The 21,435-nt window shown below is 33.8% G+C and overlaps 1 protein-coding gene and 1 pseudogene across 2 annotated transcripts in view; both read right to left on the bottom strand.

Annotated features, from left to right (window-relative positions):
- The window catches only part of LOC145296015 (uncharacterized), a 512,151-nt gene that overhangs the window by 18,254 nt on the left and 472,462 nt on the right, over positions 1 to 21,435 (bottom strand). The gene's annotated exons all lie outside the window — the stretch shown is intronic.
- Positions 19,086 to 19,202, bottom strand: LOC145296567 (5S ribosomal RNA; annotated as a pseudogene).

Raw genomic sequence — 21,435 nt, 5'->3', positions numbered from 1 at the left:
AGAAAAAGATCTAGAGGACTTGCAAATTGTCTGTCAGCGCCAGGTTTGTTAACAATCTGTGTCAGATCATAAACGAGGAAGAAATCATGACAAAACCTCCCTTCATCATCGATTTTGTTTGAGTGAACTAGCCATTCGGCATTATGAACACTGAAATCTCCACAGACGTGGATTTTGGCAAAGGGATGAGCAGTTAGACTATCATCCATTTGTTTAGCAATGCTCTCAAAGATAGCTACTCCATTATTGTGGGGACAGTCGAAGGCAAATATAAATGCTTTATTGCGAGTGCTATTCTAAAGCACATGGAGGCATGTTTGGGGTCTTTGGAGATGTCCCTGCCACAGGGGAAGCTATCCATGGCAGTCTTGAGGATCAGGTTTGGATGTGAAGTTAGAATAGCCTTTGATGAATAAATCAGCTAAGAAAGCAGTTGAATTAATGCCAGTTTCACACAAAAACAATAGGTCAGGTATGGTTTCCCATAATTGTATTTCGGTCTTTGATGTTAAAGAGGGAGACCTTGTAGTGGAAGTCTATGTTGGAAGTTGTGGTTCTGGGTTTTCTCTTGCTTTGTTTATAGGAGTTTTTCATGGTTAGGTTGGGTAGTTTGTGGAAGAGAACAGCAAAGTTGTTAAGAGTAAGGCTTAGGAGAAGCAAGAGGGAAAGAATAGGGATAAAGGATAAAGAGAAGAAAGGAGACTTTTGTAGACCAATCGAAAGGAAAATGCGAAGGAGTTCTCACTAATATGGTACATCGAGAGGCCCTATCAGAAGCTGCCGCAGAGTCCAGACTCCATTCACCAAAAGACAGTGCAGCAGCCCTGGTATTATGCATCTGCTGATAACATGGCCACTTTGGGGGTTAATCTAAGATTCGGGTTCCTAGCTACCAGGCGGATAATGTAAGCCCAGGAAAACGTTTACCTCCAGCACCCTTATTAGTGACATAACAAGAATAGAATAAAATGGAAAGAGAATTTAGTCGGCTCTAACTATTGCTCAAACAAATGTTTTCTTCCCTCTCTGTTAGAAACATCACTCATTCGTTGAAGATGAGGACTGAGAGACAAAACAGGGGAAGTAAGTTTCAAAAAAAAAAAAAAACAACAAAAAAGTAGTGTACATTGTATCTGTAAATTCAATCGTCTTATTGGATTTTTTAATATGCCCAGCTTTTATTCGCTGTTTTGTACGTACCAGTCAATTTACTATGATTTCTTTCACTATATATAATCAAAACTAAAACATTTGAATGTCTATGTATCTCATATTTATTTCGAGAACTTTAACTGACAGAAAAGGAAACAAATACATATTTAACCTTTTTCTGAGCTCATCAGATTTAAGACATGTATTAAGCATCCATTGCATCATTCTCATAGCAGTCATCTCCATGCAATGTACGTCCTAGATTTCACTTCCATACATCATTACAATGTGTATATAAACTTGATAGGCTTTTCTTGGTAACACTCCTAACTCTTGCCATCACATTAGTATCTGCTTCTGCCCGTGATCAAATGGTATCACCAAGGTAACATTACTGAGTAGCCTTAATAGCTCATCTGTCTTTATAGTCTTACACTTCTTGCACACAAACTGCTTGACATTTTCTTTTTAGACAAATATCAATGCTACAGTTTTGTTAAAGTTATGACAGAACAGGAAATTTGTATTATGGTAACTATTATTCTTATCTTCATTATTATATTTATGCTTCCAAGGGATATAATAACTAACAAAGAGAGGTAATCCAATCCTCACTTATCTTCCTTGCAACTTTTTCTGCAAATTCAAGCCTCTTATTGGAATTTTTAATATGACCAGCTTATATTCATCGTTTTGTACGTACCAGTCAACTTACTATGATTTATTTAACTATATATGATTAAAACTAAAACATGATTTAAAAATAAGTTGTTTGGGAACGATGTAATGGATATGGATACATGCTAATTCCTCCTCACAAGAATATGATTGGCTGATCTTTGTCTAAGTCATAAATATGGACAAGTATAGTAGCCTGGGAGAGACATTGAAAGATATGCCAAAAGCATAGAGCATAAGGATATTACTAGGGCTATGACAACAGCATATTCTTTTCATTGTTTTGACTCTCGAGTGTGTATCATTGATATCTTATGTGCTTTTATACAGAGTGATGTTGTTCTCGGTTGATTAACCGTGTGGGATATATACTCGAGAGTAAAAACAATTATAAGAATATGCTGTTGTCATAGCCCTAGATATTACCCACTACGATTACAAAGAACTATTCATTAAGGTGATTTACAAAACTGTATTACTCGATTATGTAACCAAGACTACTCAACTACTTCAAACAAACATATTCCTTTCTACAATATATCAGAGAGTAATTTCAACATCCATTTCTCTATAATTAGGAAATCACCAGGATGTTTCACGTTCTCTAAAGAACTTGAATCTCATTGGACAAATCATGTCACATAGTGATAGAATTTTTCTTTTTCAAAGTAAGGATTTAACTTTTATAATTATAAAAGTTAACCGAAACTCTTGGAAGACTAAGATGCAGTCCTTCAAATATGTCGTAAATTCTCCAGTTGTCCGACCAACAAACAAGATCTTAATAAAGAAACCTGTTTTATACTGTCTTATACTGTTCTTATTCCCTGTCTCAAGAGAGCCAGACTTATAGATGAGAACGTGACACGTGTAAGCTGATGGCCGAACAAATAAATACATAAACCAAAGACTGGTTAGTATGTACGCATAAACAAAAAAGACTAAAGCATTTAAAAGGAGGAGGGGAAAAAGTAATTTTCTCAGACGAATCTCAAAGTTGTCTTCCTCCAAATACCAGACAATATGTTAGAAGAAAACCTAATTAAAGATTTAATGAAGGTTATGCTGAAAAAGAAAAAACAAAATAGTACAAAAAGTTCTGCAAATGTGGGGAGTAATTCGTGGTAATGAAAAAAAAATAAAGCACACAAAAAATTTACCCCCACCCTCTTCGAGCTCTTCTATTAAAGGAACTGTCAATTTGTATGAGCGTCAGTGTATAGAGGATGATGAGAGTGCCGACAAATATGAACATTCAGAAATATTCTTCAACAAGATGGTCCCAGCCACTATACTTCAAATTTGACAACAAAATTATCTAACAAGAAAAAGCACCATCTATATTGAAAACTGGCCAAATCAATCTCCAGACTTGAATATAATTGACAATTTCTGGATTATCCTGAAACGAATAGATAAAGAAAAATGGCCGCCAACTTTTAATCAATTCTCGAAGATAAAGTTCGAGTCGGCAAATATTGAAAAATCATTTATATTAGATTTATATTTGACACAAACAGGATTTTGGCAGTTATTAAATATCAGCAACGTAAAACACAATACTAAAATAAATAAATAAGTGAATTCTTTAAAAAAAAAACAACAAAAAAAGACAGTTTGTTTTTTCTTTTAGTAGATTGTATATAAACTCTTATTTAATAAAATATTATACTCCAACCTGTCTCTCTGCTATACGATTAATTTAATAGATATCAAAGCAGACTATACGATTGATTAATGCAAGTTCGAATCATATTGGATCTAATGTATTTAATTTCATGATAGTATTGGTGACAAAGGTATGAGTGCATAATTTGGACCCCCCTAACTACAGGTTAAAATAGTAACTTCTGCTGATCAAGTTCTCTTTAATAAAAATAGAAAACAGTTTCATGCGAGGGTTTTTTTTTCTCACACCAACGTAACTTTGATAATTAGAGCGAATTATTATTTTTTATTTACTTTCAATCAAATATTTATTGAGATAAAAATGCGATAAATAAAATAAATCTATGGACAAAATAATAAAATGAAGGAAAAAAGAGGATAAGAAAATTATTACACTAATAATAAATACAACATATCCCCTGCTCTTGCAATATTCATACTAAGTTTATGCTTTCGAAATGTTCAATGGTTGGCAATCAAGATGGTGCAAATTCCCCATGATTTCCAACATAGAGCAGCTCCACAGACTGAATCTATTCTAACGTGAACAATGGAGGATGTGATGAAACATGATTCTGGCTTATGAGGAGCGTTCAATAAGTAATGCTCCTGGCCCATTTCCGGTTGTCTGATCTAGTTGAAATTTTGCATGTGGAATGACTTATACCTTTATGAGTTATGTGGCGAATCACAGCTCTGAACTAATTGTAGTTACCTATTTACAGGTATTTGAACCGAGTCAGGTGTGTAATGAATAAGGCTAGGACAACAGCATATTCTTTTTATTGTTTTGACTCTCGAGTGTGTATCCATTGATATCTTCTATGCTTTTATATAGAGTGATGTGGTTCTTGATTGATTAACTGTGTCGGATATATACACAAGGTCAAAACAATAATAAGAATATGCTGTTGTCATAGCCCTAGTAATGAAGCTTGTTGCGTGTTGCGCAGTAATCTTTTCTTATTTTTTTTATTATTTGAAAGGATGAACACCAGAGAAAACTTTTGATGAAATAAAGAAACGTATGGTAATGATGTCCTATCATATGCTCTTGTGCGAGGTGATGGTAGTCAAGTGGTTAACGACACAGACTGACAACCTGGGTGTTCCAAGTTTGACTCTAGCTCCTTCCACAAAATTCACTTAGGATATTGGCAACCTTCTTGTGGTTCTCCCCGTAAGTACCCGGTATCGTTCTAAAAAGAATTCTAACTAGAACAATATTGAAGAAACCAATGTTAACAATAGAATGTTTGGATTCACATATGATGATATGCCCTTGTAAAATGCTGGCATTTTGAATTCAAACATGGTCAGCAATCTGGGGAACAGCTACCAGACATGATCGCCCCCTTCTGCCATTAATGAAGCATCTGTTAGTCAAGTTGAGGCGGCCACTTTGGAAGATCAATGCGTGAATATTTGTCAAATATCCCGAAAGATCAAGATTATTACAGAGTGTGTGAAAATTACCATTCATACCATTTACATAAGGTGTCTGTCAGATGGATTCCCAGGTTGCTGGACATCTTTCCAGGAATGAACTAACACAAAATCACTGTTTCATTTTATCCTAACACTAACCTAAAATAGTATTAATAGTTGTGGTGATATTCCCTTTAGTTTATTCTAATCTTAATTTTTCTTTTCTTTATTACTTTCGATTTTTAATAAACAGACACAGAGGGAGCGAGGATGATGGCAGTCTGAGTGATAAGTCTATATATATAAAAACGAAAATGTGTGTGTTTGTATGTCTGCTAAATACTTTCGAAAGACTGAACAAAAACAAACTTGGTATCATATGAAAGCCCCATCCTTCGCCCGACAAATATCGAAAAATTGGCCAAAAACGTTAATTTTTTAATTCTGAAATCAACACACTACAGGGGGGTCAGCAAAAACCGTCCTCTCATGACGAGATCAGTTCTACGCATGCGTCAGAGGACGTCATAACCTGATTTAGTTTAAATATTTGAAGAACTGACACAATTTTATATTCGTCATGTTAGCTCAGTTGGTTAGAGCGTTGGGTCATTATTTAAACGTTTTGGGTTCGAATCGTGGTGTGAGATGTCTTCTTTTTTGTTTTTTTTCGAGGGTTATTTAAGCCATTTTTCACGTAACGTTCGTTTTTCTGTTTTTTTTTTTTTTTACTTCGCTTATTCTTAGGTTTTCATTACCCCCCTCCCCCCCCCCGACCGCACACCCCCAAAAACACCCGGGTACCTACCGATTTTTTAAATTTTAATATTGAAACAGGCTTATTTAAGCCATTTTTCACATGTTTCTTTTTTTTTAGTTTTTATTTTTCAGATTTTTTAAAGCAGTTTTAACGTCCGTTTTTCTGTTTTCTGTTTTGTTTTTGTTTTTTCGATTTTTACATTTAACATCGTTTGTTTGCCTTACATTAGTTATTTTTGTGTTTTATTCTTATGTTTTGATTACACCCCCCACCGCTCGGGTACCCCCCCCCCCCGCTTGTACTATATAAAATAAGAGTCCATGGGGAAGCGGTACAAACAATATTCAGTCCGCGAAAGCTACAGTAATTAGATAAGTATTAAATAAGAGACAGGTCACCTGGTGAGAGAATCGCTGGATAGGGTTAATTAGGACTTAGCCTTAAGGACATAAACCTTGATTAATTCAGATTTATCATCATAATAATTAGTATATATACTAGCTAAAAAATCATTGGTATCAGGTTTTTTATTTTCTAATTTTGTATGTCAATAACAAGTGGAAAAGATGATTTTACTGAAAATTTTAATAAAGACAATTAAAACCGGTTGCTTAATTAGTAAATGCATCATCAACATCTGCTTAACATGGTGACATGTGTTGGATGGCTTTTAAAAATTGACTTCCAAACAAACTTATCGCTGGTCAGAACTTTTCTCCTTTTCTCTCAAGTGCAACCTTATCACTTTTTTGGCCTTCCCCATATAAATTGACCTTGCTACTTCAACTGTTCTATCAACTCAATAACTCAAGAACTCTCATCCATAATTTCAATGTGGCCATACCATCAGTCTGCTGTTCTGCACACATCTTATTCTGTACAGATTTAATTGTCCTCTGAGCTCATTAGATCTAAATGTGTTTTTAAGACTTCAATTACACACCCTAGCCAAATACCCAGCGTCACCCGGGATTGCATTGCATAGGTGGATATATGTACTAGCAAAATCCCCGGGATTGGATGAAGTACGTGTATATGTACGCCGGTGTCACTCAGAATTGTATAACATAGGTGGATATGTACTAGCAGAATAGCATGCGTCGCCCGGGATTGTATGACATAGGTGAAGTATAGGTCCGCGTTGACAATTTTGAAAGTTCTTGTGCAGTATAGGTCCGATTTGACAATTTTAGTAAGTGCTTGTGCAGTATAGGTCCGATTTGACAATTTTGAAGGTCCTTGTGCAGTATAGATCCGATTTGAAAAAGTTTGAAGGTGTTTGTACAGTATAGGTCATACTTGAAAATTTTGAAGGTGCTTGTGCAGTATAGGTCTGATTTGAAAAATTTTAATGTGCTTGTGCAGTATAGGTCCGATTTGAAAAGTTTTGAAGGTGTTTGTGCAGTATATGTCCGATTTGAAAAATTTTTTAAATCCGATTTGATAATTCTGTCCTTCTGCTGCATAGGTCCGATTTGACAATTTTGAAGGTGCTTGTGCAGTATAGGTCCGATTTGACAATTTTGAAGGTCATTGTGCAGTATAGGTCCTATTTGATAATTTTGAAGTAAGAGATATGCGATAATGTTGGTTAACTCATGAAACATGATTGTTGAAATTAGTAACATATCCAAGAATTATGAAAAGTGTTGAAATGTGAGTTATTTGATTGGTGTGTTTGTAATGAAATCACCAGCAAGACAATGTCTCAAGGTTGATATTTTAGTAAGAGAGGCGCGATTATGTTGGTTAAATCATTAAAAATGATTGTTGAAATTAGTAACATATCCAAGAATTATGAAAATTGATGAAATGTGATTTATTTTATTGGTGTGTTTGTAATAAAATAAACAGCCCAGACAATGTATCAAAGTTATTACTTTTATACGAGGGGGGATGATGTGAATTCAATTGTGAAAATAATTGTCAAAATTAGTAACATATCCAAGAATTATGAAAAATGATTACCTGTAAAAGGTATCAAAGTTATTATTTTAGTAAGAGTGGGAAGATATGTGGGTTTAATTATGAAAAATGATTGTGGAAATTTGTAACATATCCAAGAATTATGGGATTCAACGACATACGTCCACATATATACTTACAGATTACCCGGAATCCTCTGGGATTGAATGAGATACATGCAAATATATGCAAGCAGAATACACGGGCGCCTGGGATCCAATGAGATAGATGCAAATATATATTAGCAGAATACCTGGCGTTGCCTTGGATTGAATTAGATTGATTGAAATATATACTAACAGAATACCTTGCATCGCCCAGGATTTCATTGGATTGATTGAGATATATACTAGCAGAACATCCGGCGTTGCCCAGGATCAAATGAAATAGGTTAGAATATATATTAGCAAAATACCTGGCGTTGCTTGGGATTGGATGAGATAGGTGGAAATATATATTAGCAGACTACCTTGCATCGCCCCATATTGAATAAGATAGGTGGAAATATATAGGATTTAATAATGCAGGTGCAGATAAATACTAACAGAATACCTGGCATCGCCTGGGATTAAATGATATAGGTACAAATACAGAATAGACAAATACTTGGCGTCGCCCGGGATTGATGGAAATATATATTAGCAGAATAATCAGCGTCGCCCTGGATTGAATGAGGGTGGTGAAATATAAAGTTTGTACCGGAAATGGCTTAAACAATTTTCTATCTCAAAATTACTTCATTTGTGAAGTCGATTCCAGATATGACTTAAACAGTTAATGATCTCACAATTAGATTAATACATATATATTGTTGATTTTCTATGAAAGTTTCCTAGGCCAGTTTCTATAGGGGGGTGATCTATATTTGTTAAAATGTTTTATGTACTCATCCGGGAATGATGTGATGGTTGTAGTAGTGGGTAGAAAGAAGCGTGATTGTTAATTTTAAACGTGCTCTTGAGTTTTCTTTTGGGGGTTAAGTTGAATAAAGTAATGTCCGTTTTGGGGTAAAAAAAAGTTTGTGAAATTGTTTAATATATCTATTTAAATTACCCGTCTTAGTGTAGGTAAAATTATTTTAAATATGTGTTGTATATTCACCGTCCTTGCAAAGGTAAAATTATTTCATATACATGCTGTAAATTATCTACCCTAGGTAAGATACAATTATATCATACGTCTAATAACCGTCCTAGCTAGGTAAAATGTTCTTTTGCTTGAAATAGCAAATGATACATAGACATTAAAAATTTCATATTCCTAAGAATTACAAATATATTCAAAATCAAATTCAATTTTTTCATTGTTTATACGGTCCTGAGTTACTTTCTAAAAATTGCTTCAGTTTTCTTAAAATTATGGTAGCCTTGGTGGTAAGAGAAATTATTTAACATGTTGTACAATACTTGCCGATAGTATGTGAAATTGTTTCATGTATGTATTTTAATTACCCGTCCGAGGGTAGGTAAAATTATTTTAAATATGTGTTGTATATTAACCCCCCCCCCGCAAAGGAAACATTATTTCATATATATGGTATAAATTACTTATCCTAGATAAGGTACAATTATTTGATACGTGTAATACCCGTCCTAGGGTAGGTAAAATATTCATTTGCTCGAAAAAGTTAATGATACATAGACATTAAAAATTCCTCCATCCAAAGAATAACAAATATGTTCAAAATCAACTTCAATTTTCTCATTGTTTATACGGTCCTGAGCAACGCCGGGTAGCCCTGCTAATCTATAATATAAATTTCATCTGTGTTTAAAAGTATGTATGTATGTATGTATGTCTGCCTAAAACTTTTGACAGAGGTGACAGATTTTCACGAGGTCTGTGTCGTTTTGAAGTACGGCCCTCCAGACGACAAATATCCAAAAATTGGCTAAACATTAATTCCTTCACCCTCAACTGGGCACTTTTCTACAGGGAGGTGGTCACTTTTTTTCGTCGATATTTTCGAAAGCCATCCTCTTTTTTTCGATTGACTTGCCTTAATTTAAACGTTCAACACTTCCGGTTTGGCAATGGGCGCAACAGAAAAGACGTTACTTTTTTTTTTTTTTTTCCAGGTTCTTTTCCCCCTTCGTGGTATGGGTTCGAGCCCGCCTGCCTACTACGACTTTTTTTTTTTTCTCAACAAACACCTCCAAACACCCAGCCAACGCCGGCTAGTTACTAAATAAATAACATTTATCAACAATTAAAGGTTTTGTTAAATTTATATTTTAAGATGCACAAAACAACCAAAAACAAAAATTTGTACCTAGACTATGAACTGATATATAAATGTATATATATATATCGTAACAGGAGTGCTGTATGTGTGTGTATTTGTTAATTAAATTATATTTTTTGACCAACAAACACTCGTCTAGCTACAACCATTGTCAACAATTTCTCCTATGCTCTAGTTGTCTAAAACTAAATGCAAATTTCAATCAATTTCTTTCCTATAAATGCACACCTGCTTTCCAGCTGACTACAGTATGGTCATTTTTCAGTCCAATGTAAACACGTTCTTGTTGAGCCGTTTCCTTAAATAATCAAATTGTATGCTATTTCCATCATTTTCGACGACTGTAGTGTTGTCTTACCAGCCACCTGACACCCATGTAAAAAAAAAAAAAAAAAATAAAATAAAAATAACTCTTCCATTATTAAATAAGCGTAAAGTAATTACAAATTTTTACATAATAAAATCAAGTATTTATTAAAAAAAGAAAAAAGTTATTATTGCCTAGAATTTAAAAGGGAAAATAATCTCCTTTATTCCTGCTTGGTTAAAACTCTATGGTGCAGTGTGTAGAATGAAAACTGCTCATTGTCATAACATAGAGCAGGTTAAAACCAACGTTTTAAGCGTACATTGTAAGGGGGATGTTTTTTTATGGATTTTAATTTAATAACTTCTTCATCTCTACACTACATTGGTTGCAAAACTATTATTGAATCATTTTTCTCATGTATAAAACATAATTTCAGCAATAAAATGATCATAAAAAACAACCTTAAAATAAGTTATTTAAAAGTAAATAAAGAAAAAGATCATAAATGAATGAGAAAAGTTAAAGTTATTTATTGAGAATCATAATCTCATTTCCCAAGTCCATAACATCCAGCCATTAAAATGTGGTGATGTATTACAAGTATTACATAATCTGACATTATATTTCAGACAGTCTTTTATCAATGCATACTTTGAAAATATGTGCTAATTATGTCAATTGGTTATCATGATATTTAGAGATAAACTTTCTTTATCAATCGTGTGCTATCAGAACAGGCTGTCTGAAGATACTGACTTCCTGACCTAAAATGCACCAAACATTGATGTTGTTGTTTTGTCTTTTCATTTGCAAAACTCAATCATGTTTTACAAAGTCCAAAACAAAATTAAGTTTTCCTCTGCAAAACAACCAAAGTAAACACCATGAACAAATATTTGAAAATATAAAGAACTTGAAGCATAAAGGCTTTTACCAAAATTACTGAACCTGACAATGCTTTGTATGCTGTAAAACAAAACAACAAGACCATACATCATGAATAAATATTTGAAGATAAAAAAAAAAACTCGAAACAAATCTTTTTTTTTTTTTTTTCAAAATGACTGGATTAAATGGATCGGCATTAAATAATCTGAAAATGGTTCATATGTCATAAAACAAAACACGTATACTTCTTTATCAAATAAGAATGTTAACAGAGATCATATTTGTTTCTTTTTTTTTTTCTCTCAAAATCTATTATTACTAAACATCCTCGGCCTCCAAACATCAACAGAGATTAGACCATTCCTGTAATGACCTGCTTTTTGTTAATTTTGTAATGGGAGTTTAGTTCTGTGCAGTTCTAGGAGGTCCACCCTTACAGGCTTTGCCTTCTCTCTTTGAAAAAGGGTTAGTTTATTGTTAATCGAGGAATGCCAATGTGGCAGGTCAGAGTTCCCCTCCATGGGGGCGCTGACTTCTCAATTCCACTTTCTGACCCTTGTGTCGGAGTTCTTGCAGAGGGAGAGAATTAAACACCATCTAATATGCCCAGTAACTTGAAATAAATATTTGAAAAGATTTAAAATAAATTTCTTTTAATTCTACCTTGAAAAACAGATTTTACTCTTGAAATATTGAAAAAAAAAAGAAAGAAAAGGTATTGTGATTATGAGACCAGGTGGAATCTCCCCAGCAGTGGTTGGGAATCTTTTAAGCCTCGGATTTTGCTTGAATCTAACAAATATGTCAATTAGTTTAAAATAAGATTTAAAACCAAGAAAGAAAAGTCATGTTTCAAAGAATTCTTTCTTTTTTGTTTTTCTATATAGCTGTCATTGTTTGAGAGAAGGAGGAGGAAGAAAAGAAGGTGGAGGAGATGGCGCCAGCTTAAGATGAGACATAATTTATGAGCTCTCTATTTTATTGGCTACAAGATTCTTTAACAATTCTCTCTCATAAAACGTCTACCATGTCCCAAATCAGACATCAACTGTCAGTGGCTTTACACCGGTATAAGATTACCAAACATTCACATGCCATCAAGTTAAGCAGGAGTTCTTTGGCATAGCACACAATGCCATTCAATTTGTTTGTTATTATTTGGGGAGGGCGAAGGGGGGGGGGGGTTGCTTTTATGACCACATGAGGTAAAGAACCAGACAAACACAGCTGAAATTGGAGCTGGCATAGATACCTTCTTCTTCTGCACACGAGTGTATGCGGATGAGAAAACAGTTGCACACGCACATAAACCAAAACAAACACGTGTGTATAAAAGTACATTCGTTTATTATTATACTAAGCTAGGTATTTGTCTCTTTTCCATAGTGGGAAGATATAACGTGACGGTCTGAAAGTGGGATTGAAGATGTTGAAAAGGAGCACTCTGGTCTGAAAAAAAAATGCCTGGGCAAACCTGTTGGCCCCTCAAGTGATTAGTACAGAATGGAATGAAAAAATTGTCGCCCTAGAAAAGACAACATGATTTCTTTTCAGTTTCTTTTTGATGAAAACCGGTTTTCTTTTTGTTGTTGCAGACCATCTGCTAGTTGGCCATTTGTGTACAAATCCCAAGAGCAATAGGAGCCTTCTGTCATGTCTGAAAGTGACACAATGTTAAACGACGGAGATTGGAGATGCACCATTGTACAAATCCAAGTTATGACAACAGGAATATTATCAACATGCATTGCTGGATTGCCACAAATAACAGGAACGTGGCCACGGTGATGAAAACAGTTTCCAGCCATGGCTATGGTCTCTGGTGTGGTTTCAAGTGAGGGCCACATCATGCCACCTCACATTGAGGCTGAAGGTGGTTACATTGAATATATGTCAGCTCTACTATATAATTAAGTTACCTGAACTGATTTTTTCAACATAAGTTTGGAAATAAAGCTGTAGTGTTGTTTTCTTTATCGTTCCACCCTGTAATGAACTAACCTGTTCTTAAAGAGAGAAGATAAACCTGGGAAGGTGGACCATCTAGAACTACACTTCTACGTATTTCTCTTGCCCTCCTGTCACTGTATCAGGATTCCATAACTCTCTAAAAGTGTTTAATGTCTCTATTAATATTAAACCCTCTTTTTGCCACGTTGCTTTGTAACTGCTTTAGCTTACCAGCCAATTGACATAGTGTAAACATATCAATTAGACAGAAAAATAACAAATCTCTTTACTTGTATATTATCCCACTAGCAGGGAGACCCAACGTTGTATGGGATTGAATGAGGATCAACAAATGTTCTATTCTCCCATACTTTTATTGTCATCGAAATTGGTGAAATCACCCATTTTTTAATCAAATTAATTGATTGCCTTTTCTAGTTAAGGACCCCCACCTCCCACACAGTGTACCGGGAGGAAACTTCACATTCCTTCCTGCAGTGACTTAGTCCATAATACATTGTAGTCTATATTGCACTGTAGAGAATTGACTGGTGGTATGCACTGGAATAGATACACTGAGATCATTGCCAAGGCTGCTGCGAAGAAGGTGGGCTCTCTCTACCATGCTACAAAGCTACTTATGCCTAAAAGTATCCTGTACCTCTACAAGGCCACCATTCGCCTATGTATGGAGTACTGCTGTCACATTTAGGCTAGTGCATTTGCTACTTGTCTCTCATTCCTGGACAGGGTTCAAAAGAGAGTTGCCAACCTGATAGGTCCTGAACTGTCATCTAGGCTTCAGCCTCTGTCCGATCGCTCTGCCTGTTCTTCAAGTATTTTAATGATGAATGTTCTGACGAACCACAAGCACTTGTGCCCCCTCGATGCAAATACCCCCGACAAACCTGACAAACAGCTAGATACCACCCCTACACAGTAGAGATTCCTAGGTGTAAGAAAGCCTTATACTCCAATAGTTTCTTCCCCAGAACTGCTAGACTTTATAACTCCCTTCCGGGTTTCTGCTTTCCTGACATGCAAAAGTTCAAGTGTAATGTGAACAGACATCTTGCTACTCATCTCCCTTCATAATATCCCTGCAACTTATGTCCACGATAGTAGCCCTCTACTTCAAAGTGGCACTGTGCCTTATTTGGGGTGAAAATTGAAAAAAAAAAAAGTCAAGTATCATGGTTCAGTTTTGCTCTAAACAGAAACAGTCACTTTGAACATGCCCGTGTCTTGTCAAAAAAAAAAAAAAAAAAAAAACTGCTGTTAATTTTATATGGCAGGCCCTTGTGCTTGTGTGGTTATAACATTTCTTAAATGCACTTGTGATGTTAGGCTATATAATCGTGTTAACTTTATTCAAAATGGAGCTGCTCCTTCTTTAATTGGAATTTTTTTCCATTATTAATAATTATCAGGGACATTCTGATACAAAACTTATCTAATAACACTCCCAGACACATAAAGTATATTTGTGTGTAATTTCAAAAACATTGGTACAGCCGTTTCGTAATCTATAACTCCTCCTCCACACACACACACACACACACACAAAGTGCCTTATATATCCATGTATATAAATCCGTATTGCTGTCTGTTTGTTCACAATGGATGACGCCATATCCTTTTGCATATATAAATACAGATATGTTTTTTTTTTATCATTTCAACCTCGAGTGTATAAACTTAATTCATTACAAGTTGTTTCAATAGATGGGATTGAAATAACTTGTTATGAATTAAGTTTATACACTCGAGGTCGAAATGATAAAAAAAAACATATTTGGCCCTACTAACGTATTGAGCACTCTTTATCCTTGTTTTTACCAAATATAACTCTTAATATATATATAGGAAGAGAGAGATATGCTATGATGTCATACATGACATCATAGAGATGTCATGTATGACAAGGGGCCAAAAATGAAAGATTCTCCAGGCAACGTCGGACAGTCTGCTAGTATAGTATAGTATATATATATATATATATATATATATATATATATATATATATATATATGTGAATGGAAACGTATAAAAGCTTATAACTTTTCTTTATTCGTTTTCAGTTGGTGACGTGCAGGAATACAAAATAATATTATGAAAAAAAATTAAAAAACTTTTTTTACAAGTACAACTAACTGTTGTTTTAATTTTCGACCGATCCTTCAATCTTCATCGGTGTAGTGAAAGTATGAGCACACACGGGAAAAAAGGGAATGGCAAAGCATATATATATATATTTTACAAGGGAGTCATCATTTCTCAAGGCCTGAAGGTCACTCGAGAATAAGTGTTGATGAATGTAAGTAATCAGTAATGGTGTCAGTTCGGTAGAAGTGAGTATTCGTATTATTTGGATTCTTCGGTGTATTGTTCTCATGTTTATTTCTTTTAAGACACTCAGAGCAAGAACGTGTTTTCCTACCACAATTGCAAATAAGTTTTTTTTTTCGCCATGTGCCTAATATGCAACGAAATGTGCATGAATAGAATGTTTTGTTTTTTTCAAGAACTGCTTATTTGTGGAATACGTAAATGCTGGACTGCTTCCTTGCATCCAACATTAAAAAATATTTGTCAGATGCTATCCTCGAAAGTCATCAAATTTTGTTCATTCCATTTATTATTTTCAATCCTCTCGAAATATTCGGCATCATTGAACTGTTAATCTGTCGATCTAATTCTTCAGTAGCTTTACCCATTTGTAAATGGTGAATATGTCCTGCACAAAAAATGCTATTTTTTTTTTAAATTCAATTATTTTCAAAACTAGTTAAAAAACGGTTCTTGCATATTTAGAGCAGTATCCCACTCTCTAAATTAGATTTTCTTTCTTTTTTTTTTTGACTACGAGTTTAAATGTTTTATTTAGTCAGTTGGCATTAAATAACCCGAAAAGGGTTGATATGTCATAATCTATTATTACTGAACATCTGGTACGTCCAGTAATTTTAAAATTTATTCATTGAATAGAGTGTACAATTTGAAATTATGATCCACACATATTTTATGGTGAAAGCAACACAGCAAAAAAATAGAATGAAACTAAAGTTAAAATGAAATTAACAAACAAAAAGAAAACACAAAAAAAAAACACGAGTAATTATAAAAGTATTTTGTTATTGTTAAAATAATTGCGGAATTATTTTCTTTGTATACTATTTTCAATAGAGATCAATCGAGTTTATGAAATTTAATGCATCATTTTTTTTTTAAGCTCGTTTTCATAGTTTTATTAAAAAAAAAAATAACAAAGAACACTGTTTTTAAATGCATTTTAGATAACGATTTTTGATTACGTTCCCTTAAATAATGTTAAAATCAAAGAATCCGAGATTTGTTATGTTTTTTTTTTCTCATTGGCTAGAGACTATTTGGACTTGCCTGAATTTCATTTTGAAAAAAAAAACAAAAAAACTTAAGATCAAGCAATATATGACAAAATAATAGTAAAGCGAATCTGTGGGGAACAATCTATAAAGAATAGGTCAAAAGATTTATTGAAAAGAAAAAAGAAAATCAAACAGAGAAAGTAAAACAAGAAGCAAATTGTAAAAAAATAAATAATGAAAGAAAGTGAAGTAAACAGATAATAATGTGTAGAAATTTGAGTAGTGGTGTGAGGAGGAGGAGGAGGAGGAGGAGGAGGAGAGTTGAACAACTTAGGAGAGGAAAATCGATGGCTGCCCATGTCAGAGGTCAGTAATGAGAATTGTCAGGTCTGTTGGACATGTTTAATAGTTTTAGTTAAGGAGGCCAGCCAAGGGCAAGTGAGGTTAGATTAAAGGTGAGGGGAAGGAAAATGATGTTTCAGAAGTAAAGAGACAGGAGAGTTATATGCGAATGGAAAATAAATGAAAAAAAAACAAAACAAAACGTAAGTTGGGGGAAGTGCCATTTTGAATAAAATGTAAAAGTTATTCAAAACCTATCTTGACCCTATTCTTTAAAGAAATGGGGTGAGACAGATATATACACTTTAGAAAAAAAACAAAAAAAAAACAGGAAGATAAATGATATGGTATTAAAACAAAAAATTTTAATAAAAAGTAGAAATTAACATTAACAATGGAGAAAATATCCAAATATAAAACTGAAATACAAAGAATGCCTTGGTACAAGAGTATATAACAAAATTAGACAAAAAAAAAAACTGAAATAACAAAAATGCTACCCCCCCTCAAAAGAAACACAAAATCATATACATACAGGGATACATGCACTAAATATGAAATCAAAATGCACTAAAAACACAAGAAACAAAAATCAGAAGGCAATGACTGAACTAGATACAAAAATCGGAAGGATATTACTGAACTAGATACAAAAATCGGAAGGATATTATTTAACTAGATACAAAAATCGATAGGATATTACTGAACTAGAGGAAAAAAACAGAACGCAATGACTGAACTAGATACAAAAATCGGAAGGATATTATCTAACTAGATACAAAAATCGGTAGGATATTACTGAACTAGATACAAAAATCGGTAGGATATTACTGAACTAGAGGAAAAAAACAGAACGCAATGACTGAACTAGATACAAAAATCGGAAGGATATTACTGAACTAGATACAAAAATCGGAAGGATATTACTGAACTAGATACAAAAATCGGAAGGATATTACTGAACTAGATACAAAAATCGGAAGGATATTACTGAACTAGATACAAAAATCGATAGGATATTACTGAACTAGATACAAAAATCGGTAGGATATTACTGAACTAGATACAAAAATCGGTAGGATATTACTGAACTAGATACAAAAATCAGAAGGCAATGACTGAACTAGATACAAAATCGGAAGGATATTACTGAACAAAATACAAAAATTGGAAAGATATTACTGAATCAGATGAAAAAAAACAGAACGCAATGACTGAACTAGATACAAAAAATCAAAACGCAATGACTGAACTAGATACAAAAAATCAAAACGCAATGACTGAACTATGTACAAAATTATAAGATACTGAAAAAAAAAAAAAAAAAAAACTAGATCCAATATGCTGTAACAATAGAATATTAGAAGTTATGATCACATGTGGTTCCCAAATGCTGGAATGAGTGTCGGTCAAGTAACAATGAGGTTTTTACGTTAGAGATGGTATTTTTTTATTTTGTTAGGTAAACAAAAGACATTCAGCTTATATCCCATCTTTAGAAAACAAATTGTCATAAAGCACAGGGATTACAACAAAAGAAGAATATGCAGCTTGGCACAATTTGCACAAAGATCTGTTAATAGGCCTGGAACCTTTACACAAAAACTTTTTATAGCCAAAGTAGAGACTTGACTCCAAATTGATATATATATATATATATATATATATATATATATATATATATATACACACACATGTTCAGAGGTACAACATTTATATAATGATTTAAATAAAATGTACGGAAATTTCTTGAGAGCTCTTTTGGCTATCATCACGTCAGGAGAAATCGATAGCATAGAAAACAATATTACTGGCAAAATTAAAGAGCACTACGGGGATATTTGGATGTGCTAGAAATAAGAAAAAAAAAAGATTAAAACAAAGATTTAATCTGAAATTACTGCGTTTAAAAGCAACTAAAACTAAAATGTTATTTCACTTTGGGGAACTTTGACCCGTTTTTCCCCCGTTCCCCCCCCTTGTTGTGCCAAATTTTAGTTTTAGTCACTTTTAAACGCAGTAATTTCAGATTAAATCTTTCAATCGTTTTTTTTTTCCCTTATTTCTGGCGCATTCAAATTCCCCCGTAGTGCTCTTTAATTTCGCCAGTAATATTGTTTTTGTATGTTATCGATTTCTCCTGACAAGATGATAGCCGAAAGAGCTCTTGAGAAATTTCCATACATTTTATTTAAATCAATGGATACCCACAGTAAGGGTGGCTGCGCGGGAAATTTTTGTGGCAAGAGTTGCGCAATCTCCAACCACACCTCTCCGGATTCGACATTGTTGAATACCAGTGGCAAGTGGAGGTTGAGGACGACTGGAAACAATGCCGAGATAAGCGGAAAGCACATACAGCGCCTAGAATTCCCAAATGGTCACCCATCTTGTACTAGCCAGGCTCAGCGTTGCTTAACTTCAGTGATCTGATGAGAACCGGTGTGTCAACGTGATTATGCCGTATAATATATATATATATATATATATATATATATATATAGTTATCAGAATGAGGAAAGAATTGGAATGTTCTTGAAGTTAATTGTTTCTCTTCTGAATAAGTCAAGATTTTTTTTTAGATGGAAACAAATACACATTTTTCCAAGATGTCTCAAAATACAAATATCCAGAAGCTAAAAATAATCAGTGTCATCTTCGAAAGCAATGCTAATAGTTATATTTCATAAACAATGTATATTTGAATTGCAAAACTGCTTGAAATATAACATTACAAAATAAATGGAGATGGAAGACAAAGTGGATTTATCACGATTTTCACTTATTTATATATTATGCCTCCTTAGACACCTCTTATTGTAACCGACCATCTTATTTAAATCAACATTTAATGAATAAAATTGAAAAGATTTACAAATACACACACATACATAGATAGATATATATACAATGTGTCTTCAATAAGATTCCAGACTTTTTTTGTACAGGCATTTAAAATTGTTGTAGACTCTTGAAAATTCAGTACGTTATTGCTCTACATCTTATGAGATGACTGACTATTTTTTATGATTTCCGGTTCAAATAAACAGCTACAGCAGAATTTAAATATACCTTACAAAAGTCTGATTGTCACTGGTGAATTTAAAAAAAAAGCAATTTGAACGTGAGGACACTTTACGAGAACGATATGTAAAAAAATTCTGTTTTAAACTTGGAAAAATGCCACAGAAATGTATGGAATGCTTTCGGTTGCTTTTGGACCATCTTGCATGAATCGAGCATCAGTTTTGGAATGCCATAAATGAAAATCTGTGAGGGATGATGAGAGGTGTGGGAGGAGTAAGGAAGTTCGAACACCAGAGTTGATTGGCCAAGTAAAGATGTTTAGTAGGCAGCCAAGCTCTTTCTCCTTTTGTTTCATTTCATTTCAATTCTCCAAAACATCAAGGGGCCCCTTTCTAGGAGACTAGCGGGGGGTACCCGGCGTTGCCAGGATTTTTAGAGGTGTAAAAGAAATAAAAAAAAAAAAGTGTTAGTAGTCAGGCAGGTTCGAACATGTGATGCGAAGACGGAGAAGAAAGTGAAAGAAAACGTGACATCTTACCGCCAAGCTACGAGGCCATAGGAAGTGAAAAGTGTTGAAATTTAGCAATGTCAATCAAAAAGTCGACTTGCTAAGTGAATACGCAGGTGCAGAAATGACGGTTGGCTGAAGGCCAGTTTAGCTTTTCGCTGTTTTATTTATGTTTCCCCGCGATGTTGGGGAAACCAAGCTCCCTCGTAAAAAGGGGGGGAGTTCTCAAATGAATAGCAATTGTCTAATATGAAGGGTATTCCCCACATTGATCAAAGCTGATTGCCTTCAAGATGTGCCAGCCACGAAGGCCAGTGAGTTGATTTAATTCAATTCAGTTTCGCTTTATTTATATAAAAAAGACAAACAAACACAGGATATCAGTTTCTTTTGGGTTTTTTTTTAAACTGGCTCAAAATGAACGTAGAGACGACGACCGTTTGCAAATTGTAGGTATTACACATATATAAAAAGTTCTAAAATATAAGTAACCCCCAAGAGAACCTCCACGAAAAAAGCATTTGCTGGACATACAAAAACGCGTGTGGCCGTTTTGTCTTTTCTATCTATATATAGATGACACTTAATCTTTATATGAGATACATAGATATTTGAATACTCCATTATGTGTGTGTGTGTTGTGAAAATCAGAGGTACCTGAAGTTTCATGAACGGCTTCCAGTCCCTCTTTGCGTGAAGTAAATTAAACATAGTCTATATTAAAACTCTTTATACACAGCGTTTCAAAAGTGATAAGGATTGGTTAATTAATTTGGGATTTAATCCTTTACAAAAGACATATATAAACATCTACAAAATACCTACATGGATACAAATAGAGATTTAAAGTCATTGATACAAGAGTAACAATTTAAAGACATTAAGTTGATAGTTCACAGTCAGCTTTTGAATAAAATAGATTCTTCAATTTAATGTAAAAATATATTTTTGTTTTCAGAATTTTTATTGATTCTGCTGTTGTCAGTGAAATTCTCTTATATTTTAATGTTATGAATAAATTTGTGCAAAAAATTGATTTACATTTAAAGATTTAGTTTAATTTAAGATTTATGATTTCAGGATATTGGTGATGACAGCATCATGGAAATATTTCAATTCATTATTTCTGATCAGAGTTTTGGAACAAAGCCTCAAAGTGTTGGTCGG

The sequence above is a fragment of the Euprymna scolopes genome, chromosome 16 (genome assembly GCF_053919585.1).
Source record: "Euprymna scolopes isolate OS-2025 chromosome 16, ASM5391958v1, whole genome shotgun sequence".
Classification (NCBI taxonomy): domain Eukaryota; kingdom Metazoa; phylum Mollusca; class Cephalopoda; order Sepiida; family Sepiolidae; genus Euprymna; species Euprymna scolopes.
Note: the sequence above shows the minus strand (reverse complement) of the source record. Positions and strands in the feature narration are given on the sequence as shown.